General features: G+C 37.5%; 1 long non-coding RNA gene across 1 annotated transcript in view; it reads right to left on the bottom strand.

Annotated features, from left to right (window-relative positions):
* The window catches only part of LOC125281464 (uncharacterized), a 234,108-nt gene that overhangs the window by 149,979 nt on the left and 70,625 nt on the right, over positions 1–13,504 (bottom strand). The window contains exon 2 of the long non-coding RNA XR_008957369.1: positions 8,133–8,276. This is a non-coding gene — a long non-coding RNA (uncharacterized LOC125281464). The remainder of the gene's footprint in view (positions 1–8,132; positions 8,277–13,504) is intronic.

Genomic DNA, 13,504 nt, shown 5'->3' with positions numbered 1-13,504 from the left:
CAAGCCTGAATTATAAAGGCAGGAAGAAAAAAATCAGATCCCCCATGGCTCTTCTCAAGCTAGCTTTAGTTCTCTTCCACAGATACAGCATTATATGGTTTTAAGAATAAATGGTATTCAAAGCACTGTTTGCAAAAAGATTCATACTTTCTCTACCATAATCCTGGCAGGCTGTTATGATCTAGATACACCTCATCTTATTGCTCTTCACTTTGTCGCACTTTGCAGATATGCATTTTTCACAAATTGAAGATTTGCGGCAACCCTGCATGGAGCAAGCCTACTGGAGTCATTTTTCCAACAGCATTTGCTCAGTTTGTGTCTCTGTGTCAAGTTTTGGTAATTCTCACAGTATTTCAATTTTTCATTATTATTAGATTTGTTATGGTGATCTGTGATCAGTGATCTTTGATATCACTATTGTAACTGTTCTGGGTTGCCATGAACCATGCCCTTAAAAGATAGTGGACTTAATCAATAAATATCATGTGTGTTTTCACAGCTACACTGACCAGCCAATCCCCCATCTCTCTCCCTCTGCTCAGACCTCCCTATTTCCTGAGAAACAACAATATTGAAATTAGGCCAATTAATAACCCTACAATGGCCTCTAAGTGCTCAAGTGAAAGAAAGAGTTGTATTTCTCTCACTTTATTTATTTATTTATTTATTTATTTATTTATTTATTTATTTATTTATTTTAAAGATTTTATTTATTTATTTTAGAGAGCGAGAAAGAGAGAGAGAGCACAAGCAGGGGAAGGGGCAGATGGAGAGGGACAAGCAGACTCTGTGCTGAGCATGGAGCCTGATGCAAGGCTTGATCCCAGGACTCATGAGATCATGACCTGAGCTGAAACTAAGAGTCAGATGCTTGACCAACTGAGCCACCCAGGTGCCCCACATGTCTCTCACTTTAAATCAAAAGCTAGAAATGATTGAACTCACTGAGGAAGGTATGTTGAAAGCTGAGACAGCCTGAAAGCTAGGCCTCTAGCACCGAACAGTTAGCTAAGTTGCGAATGCAAAGCAAAAGTTCTTGAAGGAAATGAAGTGCTATTCCAGTGAACATACAAGTGATAAAAAGCAAAACAGTCTTATTGCTGTTAGGGAGAAAGTTTGAGTGGTCTAGATAAAAGCCAGCTGCAACATTCCCTTAAGCCAAAATCTTATCCAGAGCAAGGTCTTAACTCTCCTTAATTCTATAAAGGCTGAGAGAGGTGAGGAAGCTGCGGAAGAAAAGTTAGAAAAAGTTGGTTCATGAAGTTGAAGGAAAGAAGCCGTCTCCATAAGGTGAAGCAGCAAGTGCTGATGCAGAAGCTGCAGCAAGTTATCCAGAAGATCCAGCTAAGCTGAGTAATGAAGGTAACTACAATAAACAACAGATTTTTTAAAAAGATTTTATTTATTCGTTCATTGAAGAGAGAGAGAGCACAAGTAGGGGGAAGGGCAGAGGAAGAGGGAGAAGTAGACTCCTTGTTGAGCAGGGAGCCCCAGTGGGGGTTCCATCCCAGAACACAGGGATCATGACCTAAGCTGAAGGCAGATGCTTAACCGCTTAACCAACTGAGCCACTCAGGTGTCCCTAAATGACAGATTTTTCAGTGACATCAAATAGTCTTCTATTGGAAGGAGATGCCATCAAGGACTATCATAGCTGAAAAGAAGTCAACACCTGGCTTCAAAGCTTCCGAAGACAGGCTGTCTCTCTTGTTAGGGGCTAATGCAACGGATGACTTTACATTGAAGCCGATGATCATTACCGTCCTGAAAATCCTAAGGCCCTTCAGAATTATGCTAAATCTACTCAGCCTGTCCTCTCTAAATGGAACAAGAAAGCCTGGGTTACAGCACATCCATTTACAGCATGGTTTACCGAATATTTTAAGCCCACTGTTGAGGCCTATTGCTCAGGAGAAAAAAAAAAAGATTACTTTCAAAATATTACTGCTCATTGGCAATATACCTGGTGACCAAAGAAAGAGCTCTGACGGAGATGTACAACAAGTTTGATGTTGTCATGTCTGCTAATACAATATCCATTCTGCAGCCCATGGATCAAGGAGTAATTTTAATGTTCAGGTATTATTTTTTAAGAAATACATTCCATAAGACTATAGCTGTCATAGACAGTGATTCTTCTGATGGATCTGGACAAAGGAAATTGAATACATTTCGGGAAGGATTTACCATTCTAGATGCCATTAAGAACATTTGTGATTCATGGGAAAAGGTCAAAATATCAGAATTAACAGGAAGTTGGAAGAAGTGGATTCCAAACCTCACAGATGACTTTGAGGGGTTCAAGACTTCAATAAAGGAAGTAACTGCACATGTGTTATAAATAGCAAGAGAACTAGAATTAGAACTGGAACTTGAAGATTTAACTGAATTGCTGCAATCTCATGGTAAAACTTGAATAAATGGGGAGTTGCTTCTTTTTTTATGTTTCTTTTAAAAAAATTTTTTTTAATTTAAATTCAATTAATTAACATAAATGTATTATTAGTTTTAGAGGTAGAGTTCAGTAATTCATCAGTCTTTATACAATACCCAGTACTCATTACATCATGTGCCCTCCTTAATGTCCATTACCCAGCTACCCCATCCCACCACACCCCTCTCTTCCAGCAACCCTCAGTTTATTTCCTATGACTAAGAGTCTCTTATGGTTGGGGCACTTGGGTGGCTCAGTCATTAAGTGTCTGCCTTCAGCTCAGGGCCTGATGCCACAGTCCTGGGATCGAGCCCCGCATGGGCTCTCTGCTCCACTGGGAAGCCTGCATCTTCCTCTCCCACTCCCCCTGCTTGTGTTCCCTCTCTCGCTGGCTGTCTCTCTCTCTCTCTGTCAAATAAATAAATAAAATCTTAAAAAAAAAATAAAGAGTCTCTTATGGTTGAGGAGTTGCTTCTAATGGATGAGCAAAGAAAGTGGTTTCTTGGGATGGAATCTACCCCTGATAAAGATGCTATGAAGACTGTTGAAATGACAACAAAGGACTTAGAATATTACATAAACTTATTTGATAAAGCAGCAATTTAAAAGGATTGCCTCCAATTTTGAAAGAAGTTCTACTGTGGGTAAAATGGTATCAAACAGCATCTCCTGCTATAGAGAAATTTTTTGTAAAAGGATGAGTCAATCAATGTGGCAAACTTCATTGTTGTTTTATACTAATAAATTGCCACAGCTACCCCACCCTTCAGCAACTGCCACCTTGAGCAGTCAGCAGCCACAACACTGAGGCGAGACCCTAGTATAAAGGTTATGACTTGCTAAAAGCTCAGATGGTGATTAACATCTTAAGCAATAAAGTATTTTTAATTAAGGTATGTACATCTTTTTTTAAAACATATTGCTATTGCATGCTTAATATACTAACTGTATAGTGTAAACATAACTTTTATATGTACTGGGAAACCAAAAAATTCACATGACTTGCTTTATTGCAATATTTACTTTATTGCGATGGTCTGGAACAAAACCTGCAATATCTGCAAGGTATGCCTATATTCCAAAAGAAAAAATGAAGTTCAGTGAAGTAAACAGTCACCTATCTGGTAGCAGAAAAGTCAGGATTAAAGCCGACTAGTTTTTTCAGACACTTAGTGTAATGACATTTTAATGGCACTCAGATTTTTGTGCTCTGTCTCTCTATATACACTCTTTCAGGGTTATTCCAACTATTATACTTTTTATCTTCCTCAGCATTTGTCTGATAATTCTGATCCTGCCATCCATGGTTAATCGTCCCCCACTCAGTCTTAGGCACCTACTACAGTATCCTTCACTGATCCTGTTATTGCAGGGTAAGTTTATAACAAACTGTTAAGAGATTTGCCAGCATGTTTGCCCAAAAGTACAGGGCAGAAGCAAAGACAACAGGAACAGCAGTGAGAATGAATTCTCAAAAGGAGGGAGTTAAACAATGTTCGACCACAACACTAGGAGTGGAGAGAAGTTGGTGTAGTGGGGAGTGAAGGGTTATAAGAGCTTAGACGCTCGAGCTGAAAACCAGAAAAAATACAAGCTAAAATGTTCAAATTTGAGAAAAACACCCAATGAATTTTGCAGAAAGGGAGAAAACATACATATGATAAGATTTAATTTCCATTTACTGTACTCATATGTCTCTAAAGGAGCACCAGGAAGAAGAAGCAATTTGGCAAATGTATCTTTTGTGTTTAAACATCAACTTTGATTTGTGATAGATACTTGTCTTTCAAGTATTATATTTTCCATAACTAGAAAAGACTGGGAAAATACACTCTGTAAGCTGTTTATGAACTAAATTCTATTCTGACTTTTAAAATAGAGAAGAATTTCAATAAGAGTAAAGATCTGTGATAAAGGAAGAAAGAGATACTGTGCTTAGTTTATCTTCTTGAAGGACCAGAGCCTCCAAAAACATTATCAATTAGAACTTAGCATATTATAGACCAAATTTAAATGATCGTTAATAAAAAGGAATACACAACCTACAGTAAACAATGTGTACACGCGCATGCGCACACACACACACACACACACACACACACACACACACAGCACTAGGCTAATGACTACAGGACAGACTGGCTTTTCTGGAGCTTGCAAAGAGAAAAGTCCCTCTCACCTTTCACCTGTAGCCTCATCTCCCAAATGACAGAGCTGCTATTGATAATGATCCACTGTCTGGTGTCTAAAAGCTAAAATCCAATAATTACTGCTAGTGGTCTAAGAGTTCTGTTTAGTGAATGGATGGTGGTAGATTGAGATCATCATCCAACAACTTATTATTCTTTAAACTGCTGGTCAACCTGTATGTCTTTGAAACTAAGCATCTAAAGCTTTTAACTGCAGAGAAACTCGGTATAAAAACTCAGCTACTGATATGTAAGCAGATTAGTTCACTTTTGTGTATGCAAAGAGAAGACCTATATCCTTCCTTTCAATCTCCGCTCTTCTCCCTTCACCCCAATTCCCAACAGCCATTAATACTATGAACTCCCCTCCTGCTGGGGACAACTATGGCCATAAAACTTGACTCATGAAAATATTAATGAACTTTCTGTTTTCCTTTCATGTTTTCCTTCCAGTTTCTTTCTGCCTTTAGAAGGGAAATCAAAGGATCTCCCAGTTCATCTCTCTTACCACCCTTGTAAAACACCTGTCACCTGGGAAAAAGTAGACTCATTCACAGATTTATCATCAGGAAATGAAAATATTTGCTGAATTGCCAAATATAAGCTATGCCTACACATTTAATAGTGAACTCCCCAGTCTTGGGGGCTACTTGGTTGAGGAACTGACATTTTAGGATCTCTACTCTCAGCAATTTGAAATCCTCCCTAAAGTCACCAATTTCACTGCTAACACATTCATGTTCTCTGTGTATTACTCTTGTATTGCAGTGAATTGCTCACAGGCTTTCAAAAAATTAGAAAAAACACTGCTTCTTCCTCTGGCTACTTTTTCATTTTTCTCCATTCCCTGACTCAGTTCTCATTCCTTATACCCATTACATCTCTTTGCATCTCCAGAAAACTTCTTCAAATTCTCTTTAAGCTGACAGCTGTTCCCATAATTTTCTGAAAAATACATTCTTAAAGTCACCAACCCTCTTTATTTAAACCCAGTGGCTCTTTCTCACTGTAATTTGCCTTGAGCCATATCAGGTAAAAAAGGAAGTTTCTCAGTGGGTGCCATGTTCTCCATGTGATAGAAATACCATCTCTTTGTCTCCATCTTCTCAATCTGTAGTGCCCATTTTATTGTTGGTTTCCAGACTGTCCTTAAAATTTTGCATATTATCATTCTTTTGCTCTGATACTGTCAATAGTGCCCCCTCCCAATTAATGCATTAGATCTAAACTCCCTTTGCTTGTCTTTTATGGTCCTCCATCAGTTTGTACCCAGAAGTTATTTGTTGAGAGCCAACTTAAGGAAGATTAACCCGGCAGTTTGTATCCTGCAGCTGTTCCCCGTGAAGAATGAGTATATAAGATATAAGAAGGGAAGTATTATTCCTTATTTGATTTCAGTTGTATTCATATTTAATCTCAAATTTCAGGTTATAACACATTATAACTTTCGCCCTTCTAAAAGAAAAAAAATTGTTTGAAGGGGGGAAAAAGGCTTGTGATAGCTGAGGGGTTCATAATCTCATTCTGATGAAATTATTTATTACAGTTTTCCCCAGTTGCCTTATTTTTAGGAATGCGTTGATGGCTATCAACGATCAGGTGCAAAGCTCTAAACTACTCATACATAAGTCTACTATTATCACATATAATGTAGGGAAATGGTTACCATTCTGAACTCAATTTATTTGTTAATACCTCATTAGTTTCATGTTAATATTTCGTTCTTGAAGCTTAACCCACAGAGAATTTCATTACCACTACTATTCAGGTGTCAAATCTCTTTCTAAAACAAAACAAAGGAAAATCTTTTATAAAAGTGGGTCTTTAGTTTTACAGACAAAAGAAACTGTGAAAAAGAAGATTAAATCTTCATCAGTTTAACTCACAAAGCAAATGCATAGGGAAATAGCATTATTCACCATTTAAATTGCCTAATTAGTCTTGGGAGTTTTTTTTTTTTTAGTCTGTCCAAGGTAAAGGAATTCTACATCCAGTTATAATAATGCTAAATTTCTAAATAGTAGATTTAAGTAAATCTTCCATTGAAAAAAATAAATCACTTCTGTGCTGAGGAAACTCTATTAAGATACCATCTGAAAGATCTATGGAGCCCTGAAGTGGAATACATACATTTTTAAAAGGATAAACATAGAAGAAAATGTCTGTCATGCTTTACAGCGAATATATCCACCCACATGTTCACGAGCTCCCTGATTTATTCTCAAGTAACAACCTTGACTCTTTAAACATTGTTTATGATGGTCAAATGAGAACATACAGAGTTTGAATACAAGCTATCTGCTAGTAGGCTTCCTTTTGAGAATAAAACATTCTTAAAGCACCATTTACTTTCACAAACAGCATATGCTCACCATGTGGCACCATTCCTGTTAACACCAAAGTAGCAATTTGAGCTTAACAGCTTATAATAATAATAGTATGTGATGTCAAGTCCTCAGAGTCTCAGATGTCAAAGGTGATCATGAACATAAATGCAAATTCCCAAAATCTGCTCTGCTGGGAAAAAAGAGTCTTGCCAAGGCCAAAGAATCCAGTAGAAATACAAATGCTTGGTCTCCAGCTTCTAATAAGCTCAGAAATTGTCTTTCCAATTTCACTGCATCACCTTCATCTGGTTCTAATGCATACGCATGTCTAGTGAATTAGTTCCCCTTGGGGGAAAATTTTGTTGTTTCAAGAGCTTGAGATTTTCAATGAAGTGCCAATGATCTGATACAAATTGTTGAAAGTTTTATATTACAACTGTTCCCTTTTATATGAGCCGACTGTTTACTTTTTGAGCACCTTCAAACCTTCTAGCATTTCAGAGTAATGTTTAAAATATGGTATTATTAAGAAACTTCAAGATTACAGCTGTGAAAACAGACCTATGTCATTATAATCAGTGAGAAAGTCCCTTAACTGGGATTTCAGAATATAAAAGGAGCCCATGCAGAGAACTGGCAGGGTAAAAACCAAAGAGAGAAAAGAGAAAAAGAAAGAGGGGAAAAATCCATCAAACAAAGAAAGGGGGTGTTTCCATTCTTGACAGCCCATTTGAAAAAATAAAAGTAATTCAGTATTTGAGTAGAAGACATTTTATGGGGGAGGGAGGTGTAGTTACTTACTGCAATGGCTTGAATAATCACTTTATATATTACATCTATTAAAGCACTTATTTTTTTCCACTTTAAATGGTTATTTAGCTATCTGCCTTCTCTACTGACTGTGAGCTCTTCAAGGACCAGAACCATGTCATATGTGTCCTACAAACTAGGACCTAGTATATTGCGATATTCAATATTTTTGGTTAAATAAGTGATTCAGACTAGAAATAATATAGAATACATACTTCTGCTCAGACTAAGATGCAGAGGTAGGATAATAATGGGTGAAGAAAAAATTATCCCATATTAGCGTTGTATTAATGGAAAGAAACATTCAATATACATTAATATGCTGTGGTAAGATGATCACAAAGAATAAGCAAATTATGTAACACTCACTTGGGGAGTCCTCATCTCTCAGAAATAGGCTGTGGTCCAACATGATGCATTTTTCCCTTGGGCACTGAACTCGCTGGGTTGCAGGAACAGAGAAGGCAGAAGGTAGTAGAGGATTCATGTCATTCAAGTTCATAGAGTGGTGCCCTGATAAGTGAAGATAATGAGACACTCAGAGGTCCTCCTGAAAGAGTACTTTAGAGAAACCCAAATTGGGTAAGAGGGAAGAAATTCCAAAAAGGGGCTCCGGTGGACTGATGGATTAAAGAAAGTGGTATGCTATCATAGCCATGTTCCAGGCACTGTCCCTCAAGTCTCTTTTCCTGTCCTCTCTTGTCAAACTTCCCAGTCCTCTTGATGTTTGTCAGAAACCTTTATTTCTTTCCTCAAAGTCTAAACAATGTCTATGCTCTTATTTTCTTCCTCCTCTCCATCCTAAAACAATGCCCTCCCTCTAGGGTGCCTGGGTGGCTCAGTTGGTTAAGCTTCTACCTTCTGCTGAGGTCATGATTTCAGGGTCCTGGTATCAACCCTTGTCAAGCTCCCTGCTCAGTGGAAGTCTGCTTGTCCCTCTCTACCTCTGTCTGCCCCTTCCCTGCTCGTGCTCTGTCTCTCAAATAAATAAATAAAATCTTTAAAAACAAAAAAACCAATGTCCACCCTTTAGTGTATTCCCAGTAAAATACTCATTTCCTGTCCTTTCTATTTAAAGCAAACTTCTTTATCTCCACTTCCACACCAGCCTTTTCCTTCCTACCCACTGGACTCTTGTTTCCAGCTCCGTTACTCTGTAAATACTGCTCTCACTAAGGTCACCAATGACCTCTTAATTGCCAAATCTATAAACACCTTCGTTTTCACTGTACTGAAGGTTTCTGTTGCATTTGATACCTTTGATCCCTCCTTTGATCATTATACAATAAAGCTGAGAATTAGTGATGAGAATTCATGTAAGTAAAATACTTAGCACAGCTTTTTGCACATAGTATGGGCTCTAAAAATGTTTGCTAATATTATCGTATTATTGTTTCTCTTCGTTGCCTTTGTGATTCCTCTTTCTCTGTCTCCTTTTAAAGGCAGGTGTCCCTCACTGGATGCCCTCATCATCCACACTGTATAATCTTACCGGTCTTCTGATTTCAACACCTATTGTGTTATGACTGTCACATCCACATGTCCAGCCCAGTGTTCTACTAAAGTTTTATATGCACATATCTAGCTTCCTGATGCAGATTCCTATCTCAACTGGCAATGTGTCCTGTGGAGCACAGGTTGGGGGAGGGTGGTAAAATCACCCCCAGTTGAGAACTGGTGGTTAACTTCTATATGATCATTTGTGTCTTTCCTCAGGTGACTGTAAGCTTCCTGAAAGCCAGCACAATGTCTATTCATTCCTGTGTCCCTCAGACATAGCACAGAGCCCCACATATACTGAAGCCACATATCTAACTTCACAATTCTCAATGTAGAACATCTTACTTTAATGAGAAATCATATTTATACTCCTCTCCCAAACAGTCTCTGTACAAATTAGTATATTTAGTCCTGATTTCTTTTAAAAGGAGGCATCTGGAATATCTTAATAATGAGAAAAATACACGTTAAGTGGATGGTGACTAAAATTTTGAGATAAGAGCATACTGTTAAATTTAGAAATCAGATGAAACTTTTCTTCAGAAAAGGTTTGAATAATAATACACTCTATTAAAAGAATGATTTGCTGGATTTTTTAAAAATAACCCAAAGAAATAGGAACTTCTAAAAATTTCACAGCCAACCTAAATCTGAGACTTGAAAAAAATAATAAAGTACTGGGGTTTCTATGTCTGAAGCCATCACATCTATGGCTCCATGTCGATTTATAATGGTAAATGTGCCACAGAAACAAATTTGTCATGGGAATTTTCACAGCAATAAATATCACAGTCTGGTGGCAGGAGATGGAGTTATGGATCACACCCTCACAAGTCTTAGGCCCAGTTTGGGGAATGTGACACGTGTAATGCACATTAGCTGAGACTTTCAGATCTTTTCATGCTTCACAAACCAGACCAGATTGGCTGAATTGTGGAATATATTTGCTGCAACACAGTAAATTGTCCCCTTACACCACACCCCAGCTGATTGTGGGAGACAAATTAGCTGGAATCAGATCTTCAAAACAGTGTGATACACTGGGAATGAGGATCAATCTTAAAATTATTTTGATTCAAAAATTATGTTTTCCATTGCCTGAAGGCATGAAACTATTTAAATGGAATATGATTTACTGGTAATGTCATCAATTAAAAGGTAAAGTAATAGAACTTCCAGGTTCCACAAGTGGTATATTATTGGTCTTGAACTTAAAATCTTTATAATTGTACTCTTATCTAACACCTTTCTTATGCTTCTTTTCCTTGACTCACCCTCTCCCACCCCTACCCCCCCCCCCAGCAAAAACAAAACAAAACTAAACTTGGTACCTTGCCTTTTTCATTTTACAAACTTTCTTTTCCTTCCTTTGCATTTTTAATTGAGCAAATATCTATATTCTAGACAACAGGTCATACACCTCAGGTGGGTACTAAAAGAGTCAATAATTACCTTACCTTTAAGGAATTAACAATCTATTATTAACAAACACAAGTACAAATGATCATAAAACCAGGTAGAATGTGAAAGTACAGGAAAATGAAGTGCCATAGAGGTGATATATTACAAGTAGAAATTGGGTTGGGATTTGTTCGGGAAAACAAGTCAACTATTTTTTAACATACATGAAATCATAAAACAGTGCATAACTCATGGTAAGCATTCAACAAACATTTATCTTCTTCTCTCCTATAGAGGTGTTATAGGCTGAATTGTGTTGCCCCTAAATCCATATGTTGAAATTTTAACCCCCAATACCTCAAACCTGTACTTATTGGTAAGGCCTTTGCAGAGGTAATTAAGGTAAAATCAGGTCATATGGGTGAGTCCTACTCCAATATGATTGATGTCCTTATAAGAAGAGATTAGGACACAGACACAAGAGGAAAAACCACATGAAGACACAGGGATAAGATAACCATCTGTGAGCCACGAAAAGAAGCCCTCAGCAGAAACCAACATTGCCAGCAGCTTGATCTTGGACTGCTAGCCTCCAGAACTGTGAGAAATTGAATTTCTGCTATGTAAGCCACCCAGTCTTTTTATTTTGTTACAGCAAACTAATATAAGTGTCAGTGAATATAGAGCTAAGAGGATCCCTTGGATCTCTATTTTTAAGGAGCTGAAGCTTGGGAATTTGATTTGTTAGCCAATAGGAAGTCAAACAAGGGTTGTGAACTGAAAATGTCCTGAAGACCCAAGTTTAGGTGAAAAGGTTTGGCTTTTATGTTTGGATTGTGATAGAAGGGAAGACAAATTTGAAAGATAAATTTGGGGGATATTGGGTCATTGGATCAGCCCAAGTACAAAATAACTGGGATCTGAACTGGCTCATTGATACAGAAAATGGGAATTGAAGTAAGGTGTATTTAACTTAACAACTGATTATATAGTGGAGAGCCAGGGAATAATAAAGCTCAGTGGTACCAAGTGTTTAGCATAGTAGAGATATTAATAACAAAGATAATAGTATAATTTTTATAAAGTTGAAAACATGACTTTTCTGTAAATATAGAATATGTTTAAGATTTTATTCAACATATTAATTAATGAAAAAAACAGTAACACACACATTCCTAACAAGGGCAATCAAGAGTGCTGAAATTAATTTGCTAATAACTGTCAAATTGGTTAATATTATAAAAGGCAATAAAATTATTTGGGTCATCTTTTCCATAGCGCAATAATCAAATATGTGTCTCTGGGACAAAAATTCCTTTGTACTGCTGTGCAGAGGATCCTTTACATGACTACCAGTTCTTCACAACTTAACTTCTGTCTTCAGAGTTGTAAAATAACCTAGTCGACAGAAGGTCAATCAGAGGTACATACTCCTATAGAATTATTTAATTCCCAGAGAGTCCCCTTAGACAATGCCCAGCACTCCAGTGAGAGGAAAGATACCCTGTAATCTCTTTTGCCCATTTCCAAGTCTTGCACTATTTTTTTTCTGACGATAAATACAGGAGGAGCGATTTTTCATTTTAGATATGCTAAATATGCAGTGCCAAAGAAACACTCTGGGGAGAAAGTCCAGCATGCAATCAGAAATGTGAGGCTACACATCCGTAAAGGACCAGGTTGGAATAACTTTGTCAGTTCTGCTTGATTTTTCCACATACCTCATCAGTGAGCTCATTGAATTGGGACACACCCACAGGCTGGAATTGGAGGCAACTGCTAAGGACTCCATCCCTTCCCTCCCCCATGCTTAATAACCTACTTTGCTGTGATCCCTTGTGTCTAACAAGCTTAAAAGTCATGGTTCTGTGTTCTCAACCCGGCTTCTCTTTTCACCCTTTGATCCCTGGTATTTATTTTTTTTCTTTCTGGTATCTGGACCTCAGCTTTTCTCTTCTGCTAGGCAGGACCCCTGAACCCAGATTTCAGGTGATGTGGAATTGCTTGCTCCATTCTAGACTTAACAAGAAAGAACCCAATTCTTGTCTCATCATTTGGCTGATGCTCTGGTGCCCAAAAAGAAAGACTGGAGAAGTAGATTTGAGTCACCTGCATGAAGATGACATTTTGCATATAAATGTCAAGATTTCCAATTTTTCCTCTAGCCTTTAACTTCTGTGGTTCACTAACAGAGTCTACTTCCCTTTACTATCTACATGCTGGGTATTTGCCATGTGATTTGTAAATAGCTCTGGTAACCTCTAAGTAAAACAAAGTGTTCATTCATTAACTCATTAATTCTTTCACTCACTCATTTGTTTGTCAAAAATTACTAAATTCTTCATATGTGCTAAGCACTGCACTAGGTGTCAGAAGATATATAGATAAATAAAATATATCCTTGCCCTCTAAAACTTAACCACCGAGGGCTATAAAGCAATATGAATTTTTGACCTTTTCAAGTACATTCCACATCTGCAACATGTCCACTTAGAAGCCCTGCACATAAAGGAGCCATCTGTCAAAACAGAGTAGGCTGTAACCCTGAATGTCTGGGAGTCTGAGCTGAACCCTAAGGAGCTCTCCTTATGGCACATCCAATTCTCACCCTCAGGGGTTTGATAACGCCATAATGGAACTCACTTCTTTCCAATCATAAATATCACACCCAGTGTTACCTCAAAGATCTTAATTTTCACCAAGACATAAAGTAGCGGATTAACTGATTTTTTTAAATTATGATTGTTTTCGTGATACACTTAATGTTATAGTCAAAGAAAAATGTCAAAACCTTCCATTTCTCAGAAATTTGGTTTAATTATCAGTCATCTAAAATTCTC

The sequence above is a fragment of the Ursus arctos genome, unplaced genomic scaffold (genome assembly GCF_023065955.2).
Source record: "Ursus arctos isolate Adak ecotype North America unplaced genomic scaffold, UrsArc2.0 scaffold_4, whole genome shotgun sequence".
NCBI lineage: Eukaryota > Metazoa > Chordata > Mammalia > Carnivora > Ursidae > Ursus > Ursus arctos.
Note: the sequence above shows the minus strand (reverse complement) of the source record. Positions and strands in the feature narration are given on the sequence as shown.